This window comes from Lissotriton vulgaris, chromosome 1_1 (genome assembly GCF_964263255.1).
Source record: "Lissotriton vulgaris chromosome 1_1, aLisVul1.2, whole genome shotgun sequence".
NCBI classification, from domain to species: Eukaryota; Metazoa; Chordata; class Amphibia; order Caudata; family Salamandridae; genus Lissotriton; species Lissotriton vulgaris.
Genome location: NC_141685.1, coordinates 1,679,457,866 through 1,679,484,493, shown reverse-complemented (window position 1 = coordinate 1,679,484,493; position 26,628 = coordinate 1,679,457,866). Strand labels below are relative to the sequence as shown.

The 26,628-nt window shown below is 45.2% G+C and overlaps 1 protein-coding gene across 1 annotated transcript in view; it reads right to left on the bottom strand.

Annotated features, from left to right (window-relative positions):
* Window positions 1–26,628, bottom strand: part of PLXNA4 (plexin A4) — a 1,023,024-nt gene that overhangs the window by 909,356 nt on the left and 87,040 nt on the right. The window lies entirely within an intron of this gene.

Genomic DNA, 26,628 nt, shown 5'->3' with positions numbered 1-26,628 from the left:
AGCTTCTCCATCTGACTACTCCACCTTGTACCATAACTTCAAACTGGACAAGATGAATGATCAATTCGAAGTCTTAGGTCAAGTCCTTGTAAGGATGATGTTACTTCTCACTCGCCATAGTGGGAGTATTCACCTCAGGTTATTGTTGTTGTGACTGTGTGGACCCGATTGGCTCTTCCGTATCCTCATCTCCCTTACTGTTAATAGGTCCTTCTTAGCAGCAGGCAGCTCTTAACTGGGTGTCCGCTGGGCAATACATCTGCATGTGCAGAAGAAGGAGGGTAGGCAGTAACCACTGCTTGCACCACTTCACCTTATTTTACAGACACCCACTCACCAACAAAGTAAAGTATTGAACTGTGTGAATATCATACTTCCTATTGGCCTACCATGTTCCTTGCCACTATGTTCCATGGTGTCTGGTGTTCTGAGCTCTACTCGAATCCTAGCAACTTATGCAGGAAATGTGGGTGCTCATTTTGACTCGCAGCTTCCAAACAGGCAAACACAATTAAACTATTCTGAACAGGTCAATGAACATTTGGGATTGGTCTTAAACCTCACAGTTTACCCAAACAAGTAAAGTTTGCACAGTAAATCAACACTACTAGACAGTTCGCTATGTACAGATGTGACTAATAATCAGTCAAGATTCCGATGCTGCAAAATAGAGGTCTATCTAAGAAATAAAGGCAGATATTGAGACTGGTGCTGTCCAGAAGTGACTTCATTGGTTGCAATTAAAATAAAGGATAAAATGTAATATTTGTAACACTGAACAGTCTCTACCACAGAGAACCCCAGTTTAAACCTGACCAAGTTGCACGCTGACTAATGGCAGCCGCCAGCACAGGAGAAGGATGCTCCAGACTAAAGAACAGATGCTTTATTTAGGTTTCCTTTGGTGTGGAGGACTCAGCAACAACTTTGAATACATATCCTTTTTTGATGTCAACTGAGAGTATTGGTGTATCCTCCAAAAATACACATTACTGTTTAGTCGTGATGAAACCATCAATTCGTTTAGAAAGCACCAAAACATCTTTACTCAGTTTTAGGACTCATATCACTCTTTTTTAAACCATGTAGAAGCAGACTGTCAATAAACTTTTCTTTGTGTATCCTCATACATTTTTAGATCAAGGTACAAAAATGGATACACCTTGCCATAAATTAAATGTAGATGGGAGTAGGATACAATAGAGTAGTCAGACACTTCTTCTCTTTAGAAAACCACTGATGTTCATTTGGACTCATCGGCATCGATATGAGTGCTTATCCCGGTGGTACAGGGCGAGATCTTTGATGAAGTGCGACACACTATGTGGATGAGGGTTGCAAGCACCTATAAGTAAACACCACTTGGACTATGGTGCAACAAAACTAACTTCCCTCATTCACAAGGCCCACTCAGTATCTTGTGAACTGCAAGCTCTTCTGTAGTGTTAATGTGTACTTGGGAGGGAGAAAAAGAACTCTGGATATCATCTCTAATTCCTGATTTAGTGGGTGACTAAGTATGCTAACAACTCACAATCTCTTAAAACGGTTGAAGTTACTTAGGCCCAGATTATATCTAGGCGGACGGACTGTCGTTCCAAAATGGGGATGGAGTAAATTACTCCGTCCACATGGTGCAGGGGAAGACCGCCAAATTATAAATGACCGCCAAGCAGGCAGTCATTTATAAAAGCACTGCCAGCAACCGCTGTCACAGCATTCCCTACCAATGCATTGTACTCTGTGCTACGGCGCTGGGTCAGCAGGACTCAGCCCTGTAGTACAGAGAATTTTGCTTTCTTTTCAAAAAGGAAATACCATAACGGGGGATTTTTTGTAAAGAAAAAAAATACTCTCCCCGCCAAGGGATTTCACTCCCATGGTGGGGGGAGTATTGTTACGATTTTACTACCCCTTACCGCTAGGTTTTGCCTGGCGGTGAGAAGCAATAAAATATGACTACATGTCTACCCATCTAAATTGTCCGGGCAGTCATGTAGACATTTCTCCGAGAGCCCCGACTCCTCAGAGCCGTCACAGAAGTTTGGCCACAGTGGAGACAGATTAGTCTCAGCCATGGCCACACTAATGGTCAGCCCAAAATTAAATTGGATCGGCCGACCACTAGGTTGGCGGGGAGGGAACTCGGCTGCTGCCGCGATGGAGTTCCCTTCCCACCAACATATAAATCAGAGCCACAGGCAGGATGTTCCTTAGAGTCAGGGAGCAGCCTTGAGGAAAGTGTGAATACAGGCGTCCCTCTACCCCCGTTTGGCCTCATGGTGCCTAATTTAGGCTGACTATAGGTTTTCAAATTACAGACCAATTAGGTGCTGTATATAAAAAAAATATTTTAATTTATCGCAAAATATATTTTTACTTATCAATATTTCCTTTTCTGGTATCTTACCATACTGCAGTGAACTTTAAGACAGAACGAGTGGCATAAGGGATCATATATCCTAGAAGAAAAAAAGCCTTGCGGTAGGGCTTGAAACTAGTTGACCAAAGAAACACGGGGACATTACCCGTATAAGTTTCTTCTTTTTTTACCCCCATTTTTAACCATACCGGTTCGAGGAACCAATAAAGATTCTTTCCTCCAACTAGCCAGGTTGTTTTCATCTCCTCACTTAAACCCCCAATCCAATTTTTCTTCTCATTAGGTTATAAAACCACAAGTGCTCCCACGTATCTGTGTGTCGTAACACGCCCCATTCCACAGCAGAATGGGAAGAACCCTATGATGAAGCATGCCACCTAGGGGCAACCCTGGTCGGTGAGGGTTATTTAAAGAAATGTGTTTTCTCCTCCTATAGAAACATCAGGAGTAGAAGAAGAAAGGAGCTAAATTCACGCAGGTCAGAGTGACTCTCTTTGGTTTTGTTGTACGATATTGTAGAGTAAGAGTCCTCATAGTAACCCCCCCCTCCCTCTACCTCCCCTATTGTTGTTCATATGTTCCCTTCCCACCAACATATAAACCAGGCCTAAGTCATCAGCCATGCATGGTATCTCTGTGGACTGATAGATCCACTCAAGGGATCTAAAATAGATCCCATGGTCACAGGTTAGCATCTAGGCAGGTCACCGCACCCTTTCATTCTCCCGAAGTCGATACAATGTGTACCATTTAGTTTGGCCACAATACATATCGATATGTGTCAATAGCATCAGACCTCGCCTTGGAGGTAAACATTTGATCTAGAAATGAGACTGTTATATTATTAACAATGCCAGGTTAGTTGGCATTCCGCAGTTGCTGTACCTCATTCAGAAGTCGCAGGACATGTCCTCATTAAAAGAAATAAATTGCATTATAGCACTCTGCCTGTGCGCCAGCCTGATGTCACCAGTGCTGAAAAATCAGCAGAAGGAATCCTATTAGTCGCTGAGACACTGCGTGCAGGCCTGTAATTGCACAGGAACAGGGTACGCACTGTGTCATTACCAAGGGACTGAGGCCAGGGAACGTTCTCACCAGCCTGATTAATGGAAAGTCAAAGGGAAGCACACAGTTCCAGCTTTACGCCCTAAATAAGGGGTGGTGAGCATGCAGGTTTACCTCATTGGCTCATTATGCAGCTGCCCAGCATAGCATATTACAACCACATTAGGTCATTGTTCTCAGCATTTGTAGAGCACATGTCTGTCATTTGTATAGCCTTGCAGAGTGACAGAGCAAATTAAAGCATCCAAAGAACAGCAAAAGTACTCTACAGGCAACCGACATGAGATGATGCTCCTCTCTGCGTCATTTCCTGCATCCCTCTTGCATGCATTTTGTAGATGTGTTCAAGCCACTGAAAGCTCGAGTCTGATGCCCTGCTCTGGCTCGGCTCCAGGGCCTCTCGGTGCCTCGAGCTCAAAAATAGCTGAGCATTCACAGCAGGAGAAGCGGCCTAATGGCAATTTCTGCCGTGGAACATGGGGAAGCAGGTTCAAATCCCAACCTTGACTCAGCATCCAGGAACCCTGGCAAGTCACTTAATCTGTTTGGGTCTAAAAATGTGGAACATCCTCTGGGTCTATTGCAAAGTGCTCTTATGTCCTTGGGTCAGGTTCAAGCTGTGAAAAACTGTTAAACCAATGTGGCTTCCACTTGTCTCACACAATCTAACCTCACACACAAAGAATTAAAGAAAAAATATCCCTCTTAGATGTGAGCAAGAGATACTCATCCAGTTGCTCAATTGCACAACATAAAAGCATAAAACTTGTGTTCAATCCCACCATCACTTCTTCATTGTGTAATCTGAGGCAAATACTCACTTTCACTGAGCCTCTTCTTTCTTTATTATCAAATATGAGAGCACCTTCAAATACACGAGTTCAGGATGTGCTTAGTACAAAAACGTCTCTTGAGTTGGATATATTGGACTACAAGGTTGCTCCATCTAAAATAAGAATTTAGGCCACGTATATGGTACACATGACAGCTGCCTTGCTTTTAGTTCAATAAAAGCATTGTCATCACTGTGGGGGAGCAAGACTGTTTCTAAGTTCACGCTTAAAAAAAAAAAAAAAAAAAACTAACTTGTAATAAATAATACTTATTGCAGCAATATAATCTGGTGTACTAAGGTAAAACACTTGAGCATGTTAAAGGACTTTTTTGAATTTTGGGGAGACTTGATTATATTTTACATGATGTTTGTTGCATGATTTTCATGGCAAATACTATCACAGCTCAGCACCTGCATGGGCCCTTGGAGCCAAGCCAGACCATTGGTTCAGCTCTGTCTAACCTCTCCATGGTAATTTGTGGGCTTGCTCACTTCTAGTATTTAGGGAGTGGGACCATGAGCTAAACCGGCACGCGATGAAGTGCTGTACATAGTGCTGCGTCATATAGTAGTTGCATTTGAACTTCCTACTCCATCACAAGGTAATTTTCGGTTGGGTAGCATGCTACACAGTTGGGGAATCCATGGTTGGAAGGGTGTTGTGCTTGCTGTGAGCAAAGCATCATCCTGGTGTTGTGCATGAGTGACAACAGTGGCACTCTTGTTGCGCGTTGAGTCGCTGTACTCACCAGTGGGATGGAGACCGGATGTATAAGAGATCCAGTTCAGTCAAATGACATCAGCGGACTGTTATCGTTTACTTTGCAAGTCCCATATTGATGCAACAACTATGGCACCCAAACTGTAAATCTTGTGGGAATGGGTGCAGAGATATGGCATAGAGAGGACAGAGATCCGCCTGGATGGTCTAGAGTCTTCCCATGCATGAGTAATGCGTTAGACTGTCCAATTTGAATACGATGAGGTATGAGAGTTCGATGGACACTTTGGTGTAGAATAGCTTGATTTAGGTGGATTGATGGTGGCTGAACCCATAGCGTATCATGTGGTAGTTCTGATCTGTTTTGCTAACAGCCAACTGGGCTGGATGTGTTTCATCAGGACGGTAGGGAGGAGATGATTGCCATTCCACATGTACTGCTTAGAAACTCCCATTTTAGAGTCCAATCTGCTGTATTTGAGACATTTTTTCCACACTGTCATCTATCCTGCACTGATAACAGCTGGGCTTGGAAGAGTCGAATTGGAGAAATGATGGTGACATTTGCGATGCTTGGGCACCCCCTATTTTGCAACCTGCTCTGATTAAAGCTGCCACAGCAGAGCCCAGTTGTGGTGTTCCTCTGACTTTTGCTGCTCTTGAGTAGCTTGTTCTGTTCTGATCTTGAGTGTTATTCTGTTTTGAGTTATTCCAGGAACAGCCAGGTTTTTACTTTCTTCCTGAATGTTAGATGGTCGTGTATATTTTGTACCTTGGCTGCAAAATGTTCCAAAGTTCTGCCACTTGTAGTGAGAATGCTATAAGAGATCCTTTACCTATGGTGTTTAGGATGTAAAGGACAAAGTGTAGCTTGCAAGAAAGGGATCTCTCCTCAGTGGAGGAGGTTGGAATAGAGAGGATGCTTGTCGGTCTAAGCAGGTTGCAATTTGATGCCTCCCAGCTTATCAGAAACAGAAATGAAACAACTTGCTTGAAAAAAAGGTATCCACAAGAATTGTAAAAAAGAAGTGTGGCTTAACAACACAAGGAAAGATATTGAGTTGTGGAAATAACTGTGGTATGGAGCATTGCAGCAGATGTTAGTAATGGAACTCCTCACTGTCAAAGTTAAAGAGTAAACAAAACAATTAACTGCAATGTGAGCATCTGTAATTGATATATTGACACTAGGCAGCAGTAACTGTTGTGTCCAGTAAGACTCCGGGTGATACACTCTATGTCTGAGTTCTTAGTCTAAGTCGCTTGAGGCATGATAGACTAGGACATTTAGGGGATGACTGATTCAATTTTATATGTGGATGGTGACCACGGTTGATAAATGTTATCAATGAAGAACCTGCTGTATTTCCCCTGAAGATGTGAAGAAACCTTCAAGGTGCCCTGTTTTGAGGGGGTTAGATAGACTTTATAGTATCTAGAAGGTAGTCTAGTAGAGAAGGGAGTTTGGAGACTGATGGATGTCAATAAAATGTTTTGAATTGAAAAGTGTAGTAACAATAGAAGAGTAATTATAAATTAATTAAAGTACTAGCACTTATTCATTTCCAATTACTTCAACCTCTGATGAGGGGTTCCTTGAAGACTTTTAGTTCATTTCTGAAACTGAGAAGTAAGGGCGATAACCTGCCCTGTGGATGATGCACCACAGCCATGAAGTGAAACTTGAGAAGGCAGATTAACACTGTATTCCAACCTTAATTTGAAATATGGATGGCTTCCTGCTAATAAACTTTGGACTTAATCTCTGACTGTTGTCCAAGGACCATCAAACAGGTACACAATGGACACGCTCTAGACCAAGGAAGTCATAGATTTTTGTTAAGCATTGCAAGAAACATGGCATTCTAACCCCGGAGCATTAATTGATAGCAGGCACTTTTTAAATGTGTAATGTGGTGTGCCAGTGTTTTGTCATCCTGAAAACTGGTAGAAATCTTTAACAAATGTAACTTCTCCAAATATCTTGCCCTATTACACATCAATGTAAGTATTCATGATGATATCAGAGTTCTGTATCACAACATCTTGTGCAGAGGGTACAACCCTACACAAAGCAACTCTGTGATTCCCTCGCTGACCACTATGAGTAAACTGCCTGGGAAAATGCCCACTCTAGATAGTAAACATCTTCATTCCTCTATTCTACCACCACAACATTCAGCAACCAGTCTTGCAGCCTTTACCACACTGTGCCAGGCAGAGTTTGTCCGCTCTTGACCATGTCCCTGATCATTTGATACTTCAGCTGACCTAACAGCCATCTGACGACCTACAGTTTTGCCACCTGGGATTACCTCAAATGATGGTACTACAAATGCTGCTCTCTAGCTGTGCAAGATGACATAATACACCACATCCGATGATCCTGCTGTACTCTTTTACTATGCAGAAAATGGGCACAAAGGACAAGGCCCTGTGCAGGCTTTTTACTATTTTTTCATATAATACTCAGTGTAGCCACCTGTCTCCTCATTTCTTTTCTACCCAACCTGTTCATCTCCATGTCTCTTGAGGCTCCACTACTGTCCAAAGATTTTAATCTCTTTCTAAGCCCCCATCCCTCCTTGAGCCACTCATTTGGTCTTGCCTGTTACAGGTATGCAGACGACACACACCGTCATCAGATCTGAACAGTCTGCCAACCATGACTTACAACTCATGGCTGCGCCATCTTGCTTCAAGGACTGCATGACTAAGAATCACCTAACTACGAAGAATTAAAACCTTACATCAGACTAACCCGCTACATGACCCACCAAGTTGGGCCCTATACAGCCACCACTGGCATCTTTAAACGCATCAGTGTCGTCCTGGATTATATAGTACAACTTGGGGCCACAGAGGAATTTCGTTTTTAAATATTTTTTCTTATTCTAAGATGCTTCTGATGAGAATTAGGTATCTTTGGATGCATCAACTAGTTAACTCCACCATGCCTTTTGTACTCTCATTCTGTTGTTGCACCAGTGGACTCTACTGTCCCACCCCACTACTGGTCCTGCACTGACTTCATCGGACTGAACATTATGCTGCTAGACTTCATTCTGAGATCAGACAAGATCAGGTGCTTTCAGGGTGGTATGGCGAAGGCGCCTTCATTCCACTTACCACCTTGGGGCCGCAAACCACCACCCTTAGAAACCCATCATTAATTGCCAGTGGCCCCCGAGTCTCATTTAAGGCCTTTCATATCACAGACCACACTCTAGATTTGGACCAAAATTTCTATACCAAAAGAAGGGTTGTTTCCGTTCGGACAGAGTCTTCACTCCAAGAGCCAGCAGGAGAAAAGGATCATATTTCCCTACAGAATTGACAAAGCTATTAAACTCACATTTGGAAAATTGAGGAGCACTTCTCTATTCAGAAATCTATTAAAATGTGACTCCTGCCCCCATTCCTAAATTACCATTAGGCTGTTTCCATTCCTGCTGCCTTGATAACCGGCCCGAGGACCTGTTTGTCGATGATGCTCTGCCAACCCTCCAAACATGAGCACTTTACATCCTGGTGATAGTCACCGTATACACCATCCTTCCCTACCTAACACAGCCCTCCATGATTTTAGTACTCTTAGTTGTAGTGACAAGTAGTGGAAATACGATTTGAGCAAATCTCTTTCCCTGCACTTTTCGTCCCATATACCAGCTAGAGCTGTGCATGTCTCTGCCAATGATCAACCACCCCTCTATCATCTCACCTTCTGTGGACATTACCACTCTTTTCCTACTGCAGCAAGTTTACCGAAACTCGAGCGGGGTTCATCTCCACCCTTTGCACACAACTGCATATGCTTCCCACCAGGGCTCGAGTCGGGGTACCACGCGAGTGGACGGCGACCCCCCACTTATTTTACCAGGAGCTCGATAACCGGAGCAAATGGAGCCACACATTCACTCTTTGGCCTCTCTGGGGCGAGGGAGAGGCCAAAGAGTGAATGTGTGGCTCCATTTGCTAATGGGTGCGCGTTGGGGAGGCAATGAGTCTGATGGTGAAAGCCACCTTTCGTGACGTCACTTCCTGTCGTGACGTCAGCGTCCCCCCACTTCTTTTTCTATGACTTGTGCCCTGCTTCCCACACAAGACACTCTTGACATACTGCGCTTCTGGACACACAAGCCATGTCTTGCAAACTCTGTGGCCTCCAAGCACTTGTCGCTTTTGTGGCCACCGAACGAACATAAATGGACCCTGGAGCAGCGAAGTCAGACTTAGTGACTTTCCAGAACTTTACTGAACATGGAGAGCTCAGATATAAGGAAATGCATGCTCCCAGTGTCTGTTTGCTAGAGCAGGCCGGGCCATTTCACCCTATCTTTGTGTAATAAGAATCCACTTCAGAGCGAGCTGAACGAAAATGACTTTTTCCTCCCAAAAAAGTCAATCTTGCTGCTTGATTTTTTGCCATATTTTAAATTGGTACCTGTCGAGGTGCTCAGTGGATGCGTCTCTCGCATGGCTTCACATCGCATGCTGCCAGGGTAATTTCCTGAGTGGATATTTGGTGCACTGTGTGATTTTCTCATGTTTCTCTGACAGCACAAGTGGCTTCGAAGGTTCGGAAACAGTTTAAAAGTGACTGATAGATAACACGGCACATGAACATTAAACAGGAGGTCCCAGCCCGCCAAAGACTGAGAGGCGCCTGCCTGCAGTCTGGGTCACGCCAGTGGTGGGTAGCCCCCAACCAATCACAGGGGATTGACAGGTGTATCAGCCAATCTCCACGGATGGAACGCGCTGCTTATGATAACAGTATGTCCCATTTCCCAATTCCGGCTGCTCTTGATATCAAGAGAACTGCGTACAAATGAGGTTTTCGAGTGAGAACGGCGCAAACCAATTCGGCTACCAAAGGATACCGCATCCTTTTGCATATATAGGGCCTCCTTTATGAGGCTGTGCATCACTTTTACGCCGCCGGTGTGTCACTTTTTGTGATGCACCAGTGGCGTAAACAATGCGCCTTGTTGCGCCATATTTACAAAGTGACGCATCTAGGTAGATGCATCACTTTGTAAAACCCTGCGCCACATTATACCTGCACCAGGTATAATGTATGCAAGGGGGGCGTATTGACTCAAGAAAGGGTCATGGAGGTGACGCAGTGAAATCTATGAGATTTCACTGCGCCACTTCTAGGACTCATATGCGTCAAAATTTTACACCTGCCTCACAGCAGGCGTAAGACTGACACAGGCCCTTTCACATGGGGCTTGCCCCATGTGAAAGGACACATTGCTGGAGTTGCGTCACTTTTGTGACACACTGCAGCAAAGCGTCACTTTTGCGCCATACAGATACGTCAGAAATACTCTCTGTAACTCCTTACGCAATGATGCGTCATACTGTAAATATGACGCATGCGTCACTTTTCATAAATGAGGCCCATATTGCTTATTATGTGACTTTAATTAGCAGTGTGAAACAGGAAAAGGTTTACAAAAATAGTTGCTTGAATTTACTGGATCCTGTAACTAATTACCCTGCTTGCCTTAAAATGGCCGACGCAAACACTGACTTCTCTCAGGAGTTCAGGTGTTGGGTGTAAGTTGCCAGGCCAAGTTTCAGCAGGGGATACCCACCAAGGGAGCTCGGTGGCTCATTTACAAGCAGAAAAACATATTTGTTCCTTTAATGATTCATCGGGCCGCAGCATTGCTTTCTGGTCTAATTATTTAACTTTCACGAAGAGCATGTACGCCTTGGGCTACTTAAAGTGCCTGAGGAGAGGTGGGAAGTCCGTGGAAATGGTGGGTGTTATCATGCAGGTGAAAAGCAAGGGTACCTTTGACACTCTCATTGTATCGAAACAGGCCCTCAAGCTTCCATTACACTGGGCTTAAGAGCTGACCCATTGCCAGGCCGCTGGGTTCATGCAATTCTACAGCCACAGTGTTTTCCACGTTATTATGAATTTGGCACATGTACCACATAATCCACCGTTGCTACATAATCTGCAGATTCTAAGAAAAAAATCGTTTCTAGGTCAAACAGACCAAGGTTACTAAAAATACAGCAACACGTGTTGCTGCACCCTTTGCAAAGACCCTTTTCAAAAGTTGTCTGTTCACCTCTCAGTTGTCTATTGCTGCTTTTGGCTGTCAGACTGGTACTAATGAGGCGATACATTTGGGCAGACAGTGCTAACGTGTAAAAACGACAACATGATGAAGTAATATGGTTACAAAATGTGCAACCTCAAACTTCATAATGTGCCTGTTCTTGAAACATAATTTAGTGAAACCTGCCACATAATTTGGTCCTCTCCTGCCGGATAATTCCAGTAGCCGTACATATGGCAGAAGCATTGTGATTTTGCCATTACCGAAAAAGTAACTGAAAATGTACACACAATCAATATATATCTCAGTAGTGGTTTGTTATCATTTCCTCCAACTGTGACACCATTCTTAATTTGCGGTACTTTGTGAAAGAAAACTGCCAATGCCATGCGTTTTGACTTTTTTGAAGTGAAAAGACTTTTGCCAACTTTCTCCAACCCAACACAGATACAGCATGGGTAGGAGCAGTGGAAATTCCCATTATACACAGCGCAGTACTGGCAACCCTTGTGGGGCAGCACTGGCAATACGTACTGCCACTGTCCTGCTAACACCAATCTCCAGTGGTGCTAGCTGGGACTCTAAAACGATTTAATGGAACTTAAGGCAAAGGCAGTACACTTTGGGGTCCCAATGACTTTGTATTTATTCTCCCCCAACAAATTCTCTCTTTGAGTAGATAGAAATGGATTGTAGCACTGCTGTAACTCCTCGGGTCCTACACATATAATATAGCAGTTGATTGCACTTGGTGACAAGATGTTCCTACAATCCGTGGCTTCATAAGTTCAAATATTTCTACTCATTTCTGGCACAAGAGTGGGGCCGAAAGCGTTGTAAAAACTTGTTTTTCGCATCCTCAGTATACGAATTTTGAGCTACTAGATATCCATGATCTGGATAAACAACAAACGTATCCGAGCTTCAAATAATTGAGATGTCCTGGTGCATCTTGAAGGGTAGAGCACTTAACCCACTAAGACAACTAATGTTATTAGCTCTAAGTTAACTTGCAGCTGCGGATGGTGTTAAAAAAGGGTTCCAAAGACAACCGGTAACCAAAGACCCTTTTATGTTGCCCGGCGGTATCGCCTCTATGACCCACCAATATTAATCAATGAAGAAGCAGGCGCTGGAGACTGGAAGGCAGGAAACGAGGATTTTATTTTCTCCGGAGGAGAACACATCAATTCAGACAGCAAATATCGTCACGAGGTGCTCTAACCACATCTCTGAGGCCTGGCCTCTTATACTAGGGTTTATGACCTTTATTGCACATAACACATTCTCGCAATACTTTAGTACTTGAAAGAACATCCTCGGAATCTCCCCTTCAGACCCGTTCCCACATACATTTACAGTTGGATTCCCCACCCCGGTCACAACAGGTGATGGTTGTCGCACAGCAGGGCATTCCGCCGATTCACGGAATGCATGGGGTTGGTCGGATCTCATGGGGTGGGGGCTTTGATCGATTCGGGGGTCTTTTGATGGGGAGGGGAAGCTTCCTACTGTACGGGGTAATAAACAGTATCCGCAGGGCCAGGTGGCGACCTGGGAACAAGGAAGACAAACGGGGACACAGGAAAAGGGGGTTTGCATCAAAAGGGTCTGAGGCCATGAAAGGAATGAGGGGAGGTGTCGCGCTGGGAACAGGATGGGATTCCGTGGTGAAGCTGCACTGAAGAGGAGTTTATGACCCAAGGCATGAGAGAGCGGGGGTTGTCAGCGTGCGGGGGAATGCTTGCGAGGTTAAGAGAGAGAGAGAGACGCGCTGGCTATCAGCGAGGGGCAGGGAGGCCATGGTGCTCAAAATGGCTGCCGCTTACGCGCACGAATGGGCTTGGAAAGGGGCAAGATGGCGCCGATAATGTTCACCAAGTTTGTATTTATTTTCCACAGTCCTCCCTTTAACATTTCCAAGACATCTTGCTGGCCTATTTCCTATCTACACCTATATGCCGCGATCATAAGTAAGGGAGAGGGGACTTAGGCGAAAGAACTGTACATAAACATCACATTATAAACATCATATTGAAAAATCTCATCATTTAGTAGGCGGGTTCATCGTTAAGTTGGTTGCAGAAAAAGTCATCGTAATGCAATATCAGACTAGAATTATGTAGCGAGGGCGTTGGGTACAGATCATAGAATAAGAACTGGTAAGTTATCATATAAGTAAGTCCTTTTTGTATACGGCGGGTGCATAGTCAGTCCAATGGTGGTTGGGAGAGAAATGAGATACAGTAAAAAATATATATATATCAGAGTTCTCGTTGTCCTTTGTCGTCTTCTGTCGGCACTGTTGAGCACCTGGATTACCTATCAACAGAAATGTTCATGTGGATTGAGTCGTTGGGGGTCTGCGGGTAGGGGTGCATTCTGTTTGGTTTTCGTCAGACCTCGTAGGAGAAATGCGTTACGGTTTTGGAGCAGGTGCATCTTCTTCCGTAATGCAGAGCATAGATTTTGCAATGGAAAGTGCAATTGTTCCAGAATTGTGAGATCTGTTCGTTTCTTGAGTCTCTGTGGTGGGCATTTCCTGTTGCTTCCATCATCTTCAGGGTGCTTGGTAGCGGGCAGAACCACAGACTTTGTTTATCTTTTCTTCGCGGGCGACCCTTGGTGGAGTTCTAGGTCACCGTTCTGGGATTTAACATAGTTCGTGGTCTACTTAGTCGGAGCTCCCTCCCTTCTGACGCAGGGAGTACTCTTCTCTGGGTAGCTCAGTAGAATTTGGAGGAACTTGGGAGTTCGGGTGGAAAGGTGCGGGTGTGAACAGTCCTTATGGTAGGTCGGAGGAGGAGGGGATGGAGCAAGGCCAAGTCGGGAACAGATCAGGGGGACGGAGGGTTTGCGACAGGCGGGTCCGTAACCATGTTCAGAGAGCGGGAACTTTTTGGCACACGTTGATCATAGAGCAGGGGCTTCAGGTCAGCCCTTTCCTTAGCTTTGTTTGAAACAGTGCCCCGTCCTGCGACTCCTTACTGCTGTGGTCTCGCCTCGGCCTCCGTCGCTGATGTTCCACAATCCGCAGTCAGGCCGCGTGCTCCCACATCCGGTCTCTTTCCCCTCCGACAGTGATACCCTTAAATGAGTGTTGAAAAGACAGTCTTTAGAGATTTTGCAGAAAAAGGTAATTACATAAATCTATTTTCTCTCCCAACACCAAGCAACAGGGGTAAGCACTCGCTACATTTGAGATTTTTGCGGCTAACGTATAAACAATTGATGATGGATTTGCTGGATTCCTTACAACTTCCTTTTGTTGGCTAATTCTTTGACGCTTTGATGATTATAACGTTCATTTGTCATATGTCTATTATAGTAGATGTCAGTTCTTCTGGCAGAGACCCATTTCCCTAGTACGAGTCTTGCAAGGCTAGGCTGGTCTTCAGGGCCTTGTATTTTACAAAAAGTGCAACGTGCTATTCACCATAGTCTGATAGGCATCCTTCTGAGGGATGAACATAGGCTAAACAAGTCTTCATCACATCAAAACATCTTATTTTCAGCAAGGCTTACAGCAACAAGGTCTTTCGATTTTCGATCTAATTTTTTAACTTTGCATACATCTTTCTAACTTTCTATATAAATCCTCGCAACCTGGTTACTACAAAAACTCGGGGGGTGGTTTGCGATAACTATTAAACTTATCCTCGGGGAAGGTGGGATCTTATGAAAAACGATTAGGAACACAGCGAATCGGAGCAAGGGGCGTTTTTCAAGTTCTCGTTCAGGGCAGCTGATACCAAACTGGGGGCATTTTGGGTAGATGGGGGTGTCTCGATCATTTCTTACAGCTTGGGGTACGGAGACAATTTTCAATGGGGATGGTCGCATTACCACAGACACATTTTATCATAGAAGCCACTGACAAATAGTTCCCTGAGAGTGGGTCAAATTTAGGGAACCTTAGTCGTCTTACCTGTCCCTTTCCTATCGGCCAATTTAAATTTCATCCATATTTTAGTAGAAAAGGAGAGGTAGTAACGTGGTACCGATACAATTTTATTTAGGACAAATTTGTGCAAATACTTGTGGTATTTGGGGCCAATCAGGAGGTGCACCAGGTTCGCCAATTAGGTGCCAGTTGCTAGGAAGAGGGAAAGTGTGGAGGGGTGGAAGAGTGAGTGAGAGAGAGAGAGAGAGAGAGAGAGAGAGAGAGAGAGAGAGTAAGAGAGAGAGAGAGAGAGAGAGAGAGACAGAGACAGACAATAGGCCAAACAGTACACGTGTGACATGGGGAATGACCGTGTATTGTTTGGGCTATTCAGTGCGTTACCTAACGTTTAGACGTTTCGGGTCTGTGTTAGGATGTAGAAAAGCATGCAGTTTTGGGACAGAAAAGCATTAGATCTAGTACAAAAAGGTCGTGCATTGGGTAGGGCGTCCTTTTTGTGTCGTCTTGCAGCGGTAGTCCGTTTTCATGCATCGGGCGTGACGTGGTTCCAGATCCCTTATGATACTCCAATCGGGATTCTAATGTAACCTGCAGAGGGAAAAAGGGGGAAAAAGGGGAGGTAGGGGGACAACATTCGAACACATCAAATGTATGGGCACGAAAGTCCTTTACTTACCACATACTCGTACTTATCTCTTCGGGATATAATCCCTTAGGGTTCTGGTTTCCTAAAGTCATGGGGGCAGGCAATGTGATAGGTGGTTCATGGGGAGGTTCGAGGATGGCATTAAGGATCGTGTGTAGTGAAAACGCTTAAAAAGAGGAATCAGAGGTGCCTAGCGTGAGGTACCCGGTTTTGTAGATGTATCCGGCCATCGGGATCCCTAAATCATTCCCAAAGCTGTGATGTTCTAAGGCATATCAGTTCTTCGTTCAACCCTGTACCTTAGTACCTTCGACCACCATATCTTTATAACATTTTATCAATCACACCGTTTTACTTTACCCATTCTCAGAAGTCGAGGTCCTTCTTCATACGTCAGTTCCTGAGCTTAGTCGCATATCTTGGAGGCAGCGTATCATACCTTCGATTCGACCATCAACCCAGGGCCGAACAACCATTTCTCGGATAACCTTAAAAAAAGAGCAGAACAGTTGCGCACAGAAAAACCCTCCCACCGATACCCGCATTTACAAAAGTATGCGATGCCTATCCATAGCTTTTTAAGACCTTTATTTGTAGAATTATTCAGTACGTAAAATGTGAGAGCGCAATTCATATTTTGGTCTGACATGTCGTCGATGGAAGCACATACAGTAGGGGGTTATTTTGTAGCACAAGAACATGCAAATAATTAATTAGACCTTTTTTACAAGTAACCAAAAACATTTCATTGCGTGACGAAGGAATCAGGGGCATTTCAGTTCATAAATGGAAACACAGTCAAGCTCATCGTAATCACATTTCCTAGATGTAAACCGCGGGTGTGCATCATGAGCGACGTTATGTATCAGTTACAACAAATACCAAAAATAAATTGTTCATTGAAATCAACATTTTACGGAACCCTTCTTAAATGTTCGCCAAGTGAACCCTCCTCCCTTTAACATCGAGTGCGCAATGGTTCGTATATATATATATATCTTAGTACATCAAGTTTCATTAGCTAAGGAACACCACGAGGCATCCGTTAGTTTCCATTGATACCAGCGCCATTTTGGGCGAGGCCGGTTTAGTCCGGAAGTAGCATCAGGGGCAAAATATCCCCGACAATTGGCGGTTGGACCAGAGTCCCTTTCGGCAGTTCAAAAGAAAACTGTGCTAACAGAGGGGCTGGTGGTGTGGACCGTCAATCAAGAGAGGGAGGGGGTAGAGTCTCTCTTACCGGGTCATGTTGATGTTCAGCCGGAACTTGCTCGAGTTCGTTAGCCCATAATGTTCCTGGGTGGTTCAGACGGAAGCTGATGCAGACACGAGAGCACCGCCATCTTGTTGCTGTGCCGTGGTTATTTCATTTGAGATCAATGCAACTGTTCCTCACCGGAAGCCTGAAGGGGCCGAGGGCTCTTGGGACTTTGGTAGAATCTTCAAAGTCGAGGGGATGTTTGTCGATGGTGGGGGCTTGCGCCCAGGTGGGCAAGTGCCCGAGTTGCAATTTCGGACAAAGTTACTCCAGCGGCCTAGACCCGCCTTTCGAGGGCCCAGACGCCATTTTGAGATCCTGCGGCAGCCACCCTTTGTCGTATCCATCAGGAGTGGAAGAAACTTCCTGTGATGGCGAAGGATAGAGCATCATGCTGCTGGAGCAGGACATTTTGGTTCGGGGCGCCAGGGTGCAGCAGTGGAGCCTTCATCTGGGGAGGTGAGGGAGGCTTGTCTGTGCCGCCTCCCTCTCCCGGCGCATCCTTCGCCGTCCCTTTGAATCAGGGGCGCACATGATGACCACCCTACGCCCCTGATTCCGACTCTTGGGGGACCACTGTACATCCGGTGCTCCGCAAATATACCAGTCGGGCATTGTATGTCCTGTGTTGCGGAAATATACCAGTCGGGTATTGTATGTCCTGTGCTGAGAAAATATACCAGTCGGGCATTATGTGTCCTGTGCAGCGTAGGTATATGGCCGTCGCCCGGCTGGAGGACATCGGCGCCGGGCCAGGGCAGGGAAGCCTCCTACCTGTGGAGGTGGAAGAGGCTCGTCCGCGTCGCCTCTTCCTCCCTGCCCACCCTGCATCCGTTCGATGGAGAAATTCGTGATGGCCGGACCAGGAGATACAAGGGAGGGGGTCATTTTCATCCGCCCCCTCCCTACTCGCGGTCCGGGGGACGCCATCCCTGGAAGGGTAGTATGGGAAGACCATTTCATTGCCTGCTGTGTGGAGTCTCCAGTACCTTCTCGCCAGCGATCTCTTTTTGGCCCATGGTTGCTGGCAGGCCCCGCCCCACACGTGCTATGTGTTTCGGATGGGCGGGACCATCGAACTGTTACATTGGAAGACTTCCGGAGTGAGCATAATATGTTTTGTATTTTTTCCTATTAGTAAAGTTTTTTTTTTTTTTTTTTTTTTTTAGAGAGTTCTACTAGTTATTCTATTTACTGTTGGTTGTGTGTTTTACCGTAATTAAATCCTTAAGTTATATAATAGACGCCTGGCTTTCTTGAGTCTTTTCTCTAACGGGGGGTTGTTTACACTGACCTGCAGTTGTGTTTGTTTTTCAGAGTGGGGGAGCAACAGAGAGCAATCAGTCCCAGAACTCTAACATGTCGTTAAAATTGGTCTGACGAAATCTGTGCCACCGAGCATAATCAAACGTGGTGGTCCTATCTGTCCTGTCCATACTAGTCTGATTGGTTTTTATTTCGTGCCTTTTCCCTTTCTGTCGGCCTGTCCTTTCTGTCGACCCTCCATTCTTACCTATGCTCTGCAAAGTCGGACATTGGGCTTTCCAGTGTCCAAGACATTTACAGAAAGCACATTGGTTTTGTTTTACATCTGTTCGTCCTGTGCATAGTGCCGTGGGATTACCTTCGGGTCGTTGTGTTCCGGGGTTGGCTTGTCGGCACATCCCTTTACACCGTTCGCTTTTCATGTCTACTCCTCGGGACTGTGCCATCGCTGGCCCTTCCCTTTGCCTACTAGACGTTTGGAGGGTTGTCCGTCGTGTCCCTTCACCTTTTCTAAATTCGTCGCCTTCCCTTCGTCGTGCAGCTTCTTTGCGCCACATACCGAGACTATCGAGCATAATAGGTGTTGTTTCATTCCTACGAAGGGCTATTTCTACCGTTTCTATTTTGTCAAGATCAAAGGATCCTCTCAGTGGCCACTGACTTTCTCGATCCTTTTTCGTATATTTATGCCATAGTTCACTGTAGGCTATAGCGATTAATCCATGCTTCATGAACATGTCCTTATTAGGGGTGCCTTCCAGCGGAGCCGGATGGTTCATCTCTAATAAGCGGTCCGGGTAAAACAGGCTACTAACCAGTGGGGAGAAGACAGGCATGACGGATCACAATGGGATAATAGTCAGCACTACCTATCTTATCACTGCGCGCAAAGACTAGACAGAATATTTCTATTCTACGTTGTTTGCACGTAGTGAATACCTCATGAACCAATTCTGAGCAATCAATGTTAGGTCAAAAATAAAAAATCAATATGGTCAATGGGGAGAATAAGTAGGCTCGCAAAGGTTCGCGTCACCTACCCTTTCACTATCTGCAAAGAGGGGACCTATTTTTCCCTGTTTGCAGACAGAGAATCTCCAGAAAACAATCTATAACAGTTAATCAATGGGGGGAAGGGGCAATTGTTCAGTGGGGGAGAAAGATAGGTCCGACGGGTGCGTACCTATCCTTCGCTGTTTATAAAGGGAGAGCCTGTTGTTTCTCCGTTTGTAGACAGTGAATCTCCAATAAATTAACAAAAAGTAATACTAGTATTTTCTCAACAATTATCAATTACTTTCAATTATCTATCACTTTCGCAATTCGTCGTGTTTACACGACCTTACCCGGACCGCATGGACAGTTTCTCGTCTTCCGAATCCAGCGCCCGATCGTCCTCTTCTCTTCGTACTTCTCGTGGCACTCCTGATGGTTCCCAGTCAGGACCGCAGATCACTCGAGAGAGGTCTCTTCGGAACCAGTGAAGTTCGGATGATCGGCTGTCAGACGAGGGTCTATCGGACAGGGTACCTTCCGATCGTTGCAGTCGTTCACTCTGTCGTCGGGACCTCTCCCACTGGATCCACGAGTCGCTGATGGGCCCCACGTTTGGGACGCCAATTGTTAAAAAAGGGTTCCAAAGACAACCGGTAACCAAAGACCCTTTTATGTTGCCCGGCGGTATCGTCTCTATGACCCACCAATATTAATCAATGAAGAAGCAGGCGCTGGAGACTGGAAGGCAGGAAACGAGGATTTTATTTTCTCCGGAGGAGAACACATCAATTCAGACAGCAAATATCGTCACGAGGTGCTCTAACCACATCTCTGAGGCCTGGCCTCTTATACTAGGGTTTATGACCTTTATTGCACATAACACATTCTCGCAATACTTTAGTACTTGAAAGAACATCCTCGGAATCTCCCCTTCAGACCCGTTCCCACATACATTTACAGTTGGATTCCCCACCCCGGTCACAACAGGTGATGGTTGTCGCACAGCAGGGCATTCCGCCGATTCACGGAATGCATGGGGTTGGTCGGATCTCATGGGGTGGGGGCTTTGATCGATTCGGGGGTCTTTTGATGGGGAGGGGAAGCTTCCTACTGTACGGGGTAATAAACAGTATCCGCAGGGCCAGGTGGCGACCTGGGAACAAGGAAGACAAACGGGGACACAGGAAAAGGGGGTTTGCATCAAAAGGGTCTGAGGCCATGAAAGGAATGAGGGGAGGTGTCGCGCTGGGAACAGGATGGGATTCCGTGGTGAAGCTGCACTGAAGAGGAGTTTATGACCCAAGGCATGAGAGAGCGGGGGTTGTCAGCGTGCGGGGGAATGCTTGCGAGGTTAAGAGAGAGAGAGAGACGCGCTGGCTATCAGCGAGGGGCAGGGAGGCCATGGTGCTCAAAATGGCTGCCGCTTACGCGCACGAATGGGCTTGGAAAGGGGCAAGATGGCGCCGATAATGTTCACCAAGTTTGTATTTATTTTCCACAATGGGGTGGGGTCCTTTTGTCAGAAGCCCTGAAAATCCAGGTTGACAGTTGTCATAACTGTGGCTCTCTAGGGCAGCAAATACAATCAAAAAGTGTAAAATCTGGACAGCAGGAAATGGTGATGGTGTGCTGAGATGAGAAAGAGTTAGAGGAGAGTGTGAAGAGTGTCAGGATAGACATATGAGGGTAAGGAAAAAAAGAAGGATAAGACAAAAGACTGGTAAGAAAAGAGGTGGATGAAATCAGAGCAAAGCAGTAAACAAAAGGGAAGAGAAGAAATATGACAGCAACGGCAGATTAGCAAGGAATAGAAGAGTGAAGTATGTCATGATGTAGAGAAGGCGATGAAGATGGTGTTCGAGGTAGATGAAGATGGACGATGGAGAAAGGTGGAACAGGACAATGAGGAGCAAAGTGGATGATGGAAATGTGATTGGTAGGCCTGTGCTGGGAAAAAGATGAGAGGTGAGTAGAGTGAGAGAAGTAGGGAAGGGTGAATAGGAAAGACCATTGCTGATGGAGGTGGAAGGAGAAGAGGATGAGATGGAGAGAAAGGAGTGTGAGGCGGAAAGAAAGAAGGATGTGGCAGAGAGAGCAAACAGCCCAAAGCAGTTCAGTACAAACCCCTATAAATAGAGTTCAAACTCGTAAGCATGACCCCACAGTAGGTTGAGTCTGCGGCGCATCTCTCTGCAAGACCATCCAACATGCTCAGACCCAGCTCAGACACCGGGAAGATGCTAGGCAACTCCATTCATCTTCAAGGTCCACCCAGGCTGCTTCATGATCCCAGATCCCCAATCCCAGAGCCATGCCTGGTAGGATACGTTATTTTGGCTTTTGTATATAGTTCTTGCTATCATTATTACGGCACAATAGCACATTCTCACTGTGGCCACAATTTTGTATGCGCTGTAAGAGTGCCAGTGTGAAAATTAGGACTGAGTGTGAATTGTTTTGTGCACAGGTAAGGTGTGCATTTGTGTGTAGCTGTAAGCTAGTGGGGTTTGTATGTCTTTTTGTATGCAGGTGCTCGGTGTCTTTTTTCCTAGGCATGCTGCGTGAATGATGTTGTGCATGATTTTGTGCACACACTTGCAGGTAGTGTATTTTTTCTGCATGCACAAAAGAACCAATTGAAGACATCTTTGGGTCACAGACTCCAATCTCTGTGGAGACAACACAGCCTTTCAAGCTTTGAGGGTTAACAACATTAGAACTATTAAGATGTGTAACAATAATATCTAATATTAAGCTCGCAATAAGCAATTCCATTTGTGGTGTCTGTTAAGCCCTTTATCAGTAACAATCAAGGGCTTGTTTGTAGTAATCACTGCCCTTGTGCACAACGTACACAAGGACCCATGTATTGCGTGATCTGATGCATTCCTTGTTACATCTGGTGTAGTACAAACAGGAAGCCTTGATACACAGCTTTGCAGTGTGTGTAAACGAGAAGGCTAAGCTCTTGCAGATGGACTCAGCAGTTCTGGCTCATCTGTCGAACCCCTCGCCTCGGTGCATGAGGTTCGGATGTCCTTCTGCGGAGGGCGCTTTGCTGCAGCAGCAGTAATGGAGCCCTGCAGCTGAGAAAGAGTCCCCAGCTCACAGGAGGAGGTACCGGGGAAGGCCGCTTGCTGACGCAGAGGATCCTTCCACCAGCCGTCACAACACATCAGGAAGTACAGCTTGCGCATAACCTGATCCCGACCAAGGGACAGGGCTGAGGCGTGGCGGTCTCCATTCGCCAGCCGCGAGGAGCAGTGCGTGGGTGCCTTTGGAAGCGCATGGCTCTTGTCTGTTGGAGTTACCGTGTACATAATGGCTTGTGCTGTAACAGCGACAAGAATTACTCACCAGGGGAAGACGGCTCTGGTTGCAATGGAGCTCCCTCATGGAAGATTGCCAATGACTATATAAATGATCTCCATAGAAAGTCATCCAATATAATTATACCTTATTCAGATGTTCTACCTATCTGACATGGATCCAGCCCCCCTGGACTGCACTGGACAACATGATCTAAACTCAGTCTATTCACGAAGACTCAAATGTGTGGAAATGGCCACGATTCACATAACTCGGTTTACGGCAGCCCCTTGCTGAGAGCCAATAAACTCTCCTTTCGGTCTGTTCCATCACAGTTGAACACTTCCTCCTCTTCTACCTCCAAAGAGCCATCAACTCACGTCTTCGTGTTGACCGTGATCTTTAGGCTGTCACCAACACACATGTGCTCTACTGGTCTCCCTAACCAACAGGCAGTGGTCTACTCCCTCGCCACACAGAGAATTATCAAAGTTCCTTCTGTACGATAAACAGTATATTTTTATTATGCTTGATTAATTAATTAATATATTTTAGAAGTTTATAGAGCATGCGGCTACCTCCCAGGGAGGTGTACCGGCGCTAAGGCAGCTGATTCACACAGAGGCACAAAGAAGGACTAGGGACAGTTGAAAAGCCAGGTTTTTAAAGCTCCCCTGAAGGCTGACTCTGGTTCTGTCATACATAGAAGAAACGCCTCATTACAGAAAAAATCATTACAAAAAGAAAAATACTTGAAAGGTTATAAATAGACATGGCAATCGAATTGCTTTTGTTTAAGTGTTTCTAAAAACGGACAAAAGATTTTAAATATCAAAGATACATTAAGAAGTTTGTAAAAGTATTTTTTTAAAACGATTTGTAAACATTTCACACAGGTGCAAAGTTCAGATATATTCTTTGTGCTCATTTCAGTTCAAGAAAAGCTCATTAGAGACACTGTTTGTTTGTCAATAAAACCACAATTCATAACATCCATTAGACGAACACTACTTCTAGCAATAAATATTTATTAATACAATCAATTTAAAAACATACCCATGGTGCAAAATCGTTTCGAGCCATTAATAATCTAGCCAGAGTACGTTACAACCATACATTGCATCTGGAATAAAAATCGAATTCCTAGCAATCTTGATCTTATATTTTATTTTTAAAAGATATGTTTTAAAATGTTTCACTGCGGAATTAAAAAGTATCGACAATCTAGTACAATATGATCTTTTGTGCAATGCATCTACAACCAACCACACAGCCCTTCTCCTAGCGGGTGTGCACGAACGTGGGTGTAACCCTATTAAACATTTAAAAATAGTGCTAGCATTTGTGGGTTTCAGAGTCCATGTAAATATGGAAAGGGAGAATTCGTTTCTCAGACTTCACAAAGTTCAATAGTTGAAGGTTGAAATATCAAAGACCCCTTTTTCTTGATAAGATTTAATTCAGTTCTGACTTTTTTCTTAGAATGGGGTTTGAGTTGAGCGACATAATAGTTTCTAACCTCCAATGCATCTGCCATAACCTGCAGCTACATCCTTATCTTTTCAGCCTAGCGAAGGTCACTTTTAATGATCTCATCCTTACATAATGTGACAATTTTACATTATTCGGACATGATGACATTCCTCTAGAACCTTAACGAGCGAACCAATGGGGTAGCGAACAAGGATAGTGACCCGAATTCCATCCTAATGGCTGGGACCATTGCACATATGCGGTTGGGCGGTGTCTTAATGTCTCATTGCAACTCAGTAATGTGTGAATGTGCATGATCTGCTTTATGTAGATTTGTCGCTCTAGCGGAGCCGCCGGGCAGCAATATAGGAGATGAACTAACGACTCACATTTATAGTCGAAAAACCTGCAGCTTAGGGCTGTGTATGATTCGAAGCACCATGATGATCTGAATTATTTTATTCGGGAAGAGCATAAATTCTCCTGAATGGTTTCCAGGAGCACATGTAAGAAGTAGAAGAGAAAGCAGATAGCCAGAGGACCCCTCTTTGTTCTTATTTACAGTCATTTTCAATAATCAGCAGGACCCTGAGATTTTCACCATAGGTGGACAGTGGTCATTGAAGAAGTCCTTCACTGTTCTCCTCTGACACCAACAAAGACAGGAAGTGGATAGCCACAGCTAGGATATCCCAGAAAATTGCTATCCTTCAGCTGGGTATCAATAACACCACTGCTTAAAGCGCTCAAAGGTAATTCACTGTGTTGTCTGATTCATTCCTTTGGTTAATATTACTGGCATTTTGTATAACGTTGGTATTAGCCAACCAGCAATCATTAGCAAATGTAAAAAAAATCTAGACATAGGATATAGAATGTTTAGAAAAATGATAAACAAACAGTTCTGCTTCCCCTGAGAGTGTGTTTTCTATAACTTCGTTAAATTGAAAAGATTGCAGGGAGTAGCCGAGTGGCATTTACTTCACTCAATAATGGATGGTTTATGCAAAAACCCATTTTTCTTTTTACACTGAATGTCTTTGGTCATTTGTTTGTCATTTATATGTGTCTATGTGCGCGGAGGATCCCATCTGCAATGTTTTTAAAGTGATATTAATACATGCCACAGTCCAACACTGGTTTCATTCCCCCTGTGTTAATATAAATACTCCGCGTTCTAGCTGCGGGAGGGGGAGCTTGGGTGCATTTCGTGTCCTTGCACTCTCCACCATATCATGTCAGTTAGCGTGTTCACTCGGCCATACATGTTTAAGTATGTCACTGTGCATACACTTGCCCATACTCTCTAATTGTCTTTTTTTATCTTTTAGTATCTATGGCAATTTCAAGTTATATTAGCCGGGTAAGACAGACCGGCTGCCGCTAATAATAATAATAATAATCCACATTTGTAAAGCGCGAACAATCACCCGTAAGGGTCTCTAGGCGCTGGGGGCCGTCGGGAAGATTAAGCAAGCTATTTCCCAAAGTCACATGGTTCTGGGCTAATCTGCCGCCGGCGCCGGGGATCGAACCGTGATCCCCAGATTCCGTAGTCAGTCGCCCTGGCCGCGGCGCCACACCTCTCCCCTAATACATGGCGATGACATCTTCTAGGAATATAGCCACAGCCTGCAGCAGGCCCATGCGTCATGAGCATGAAAAGGAAATAGATGCTACAGTTTAGTGGGAACCGTTCATGTAGAGGATAGTGAGTGCCCAGCCCCGCAGAGGAATCTGGGAGAGAACGTGGCCACCAACAAGAGGAGACTGGAAGAGAGGGACTACCGGTCAGAGCAGTTTGGGATAAAGAGTGACCACCCACCAGAGGAGGCTGAGTGAAAGTGACCAGGCTAGGGAGTGACCACCCACCAGAGAGTGACTACCAACCAGAGAAGCCTGGGATAGCGAGTGGCCACCAGCCAGAGGAGGCTGGCTGAGAGACTGACTATCAACCAAAGGAGACTGGGATAGAAAGTGATCGCCCATCAGAAGAGTCTGAAATAGAAAGTGACCACCAACAAGAGGAGATGGGGAGAGAGACTGATGTCAACCAGAGGACACTGGGATAGAGAGTGACCACCAACCAGAGGAGCCTAGGATAGCGAGTGACCACCAATCATAGGAAGATGGGAGAGAGAGTGACTACCAATTAGAGTAGACTGTTATAGCAGCGACCACCAACCAAATGGGATGGAAGGTGGCCATCCACCAGAGGAGACTGGGAAAGAGAGACCAGGTAGGAGATTACCTACCAAGCAGAGGAATCTGGGATAGTGAGTGATCACCAACCAGAGGAGTTAAGGGTAACGAGTGACTACCAACAAGAGGAGTCTAAGAGAAAGTTGCCACCAAGCAGAAGAGTCTTGGATAGTGAATGACCATCAAACAGAAGAGACTGGGATAGAGAGTGACTACCAACCAGAGGAGTCTGTGATATTGAGTGACCATCAACCAGAGGAGACTGGGGTAGAGAGTGACTACCAACCAGAGGAGTCTGGGATATTGAGTGACCATCAACCAGAGGAGACTGGGGTAGAGAGGGACTACCAACCAGAGGAGTCTGAAATATTGAGTGACCATCAACCAGAGGCGACTGGGGTAGAGAGTGACTACCAATCAGAGGAGTCTGGGATATTGCGTGACCATCAACCAGAGGAGACTGGGGTAGAGAGTGTCTACC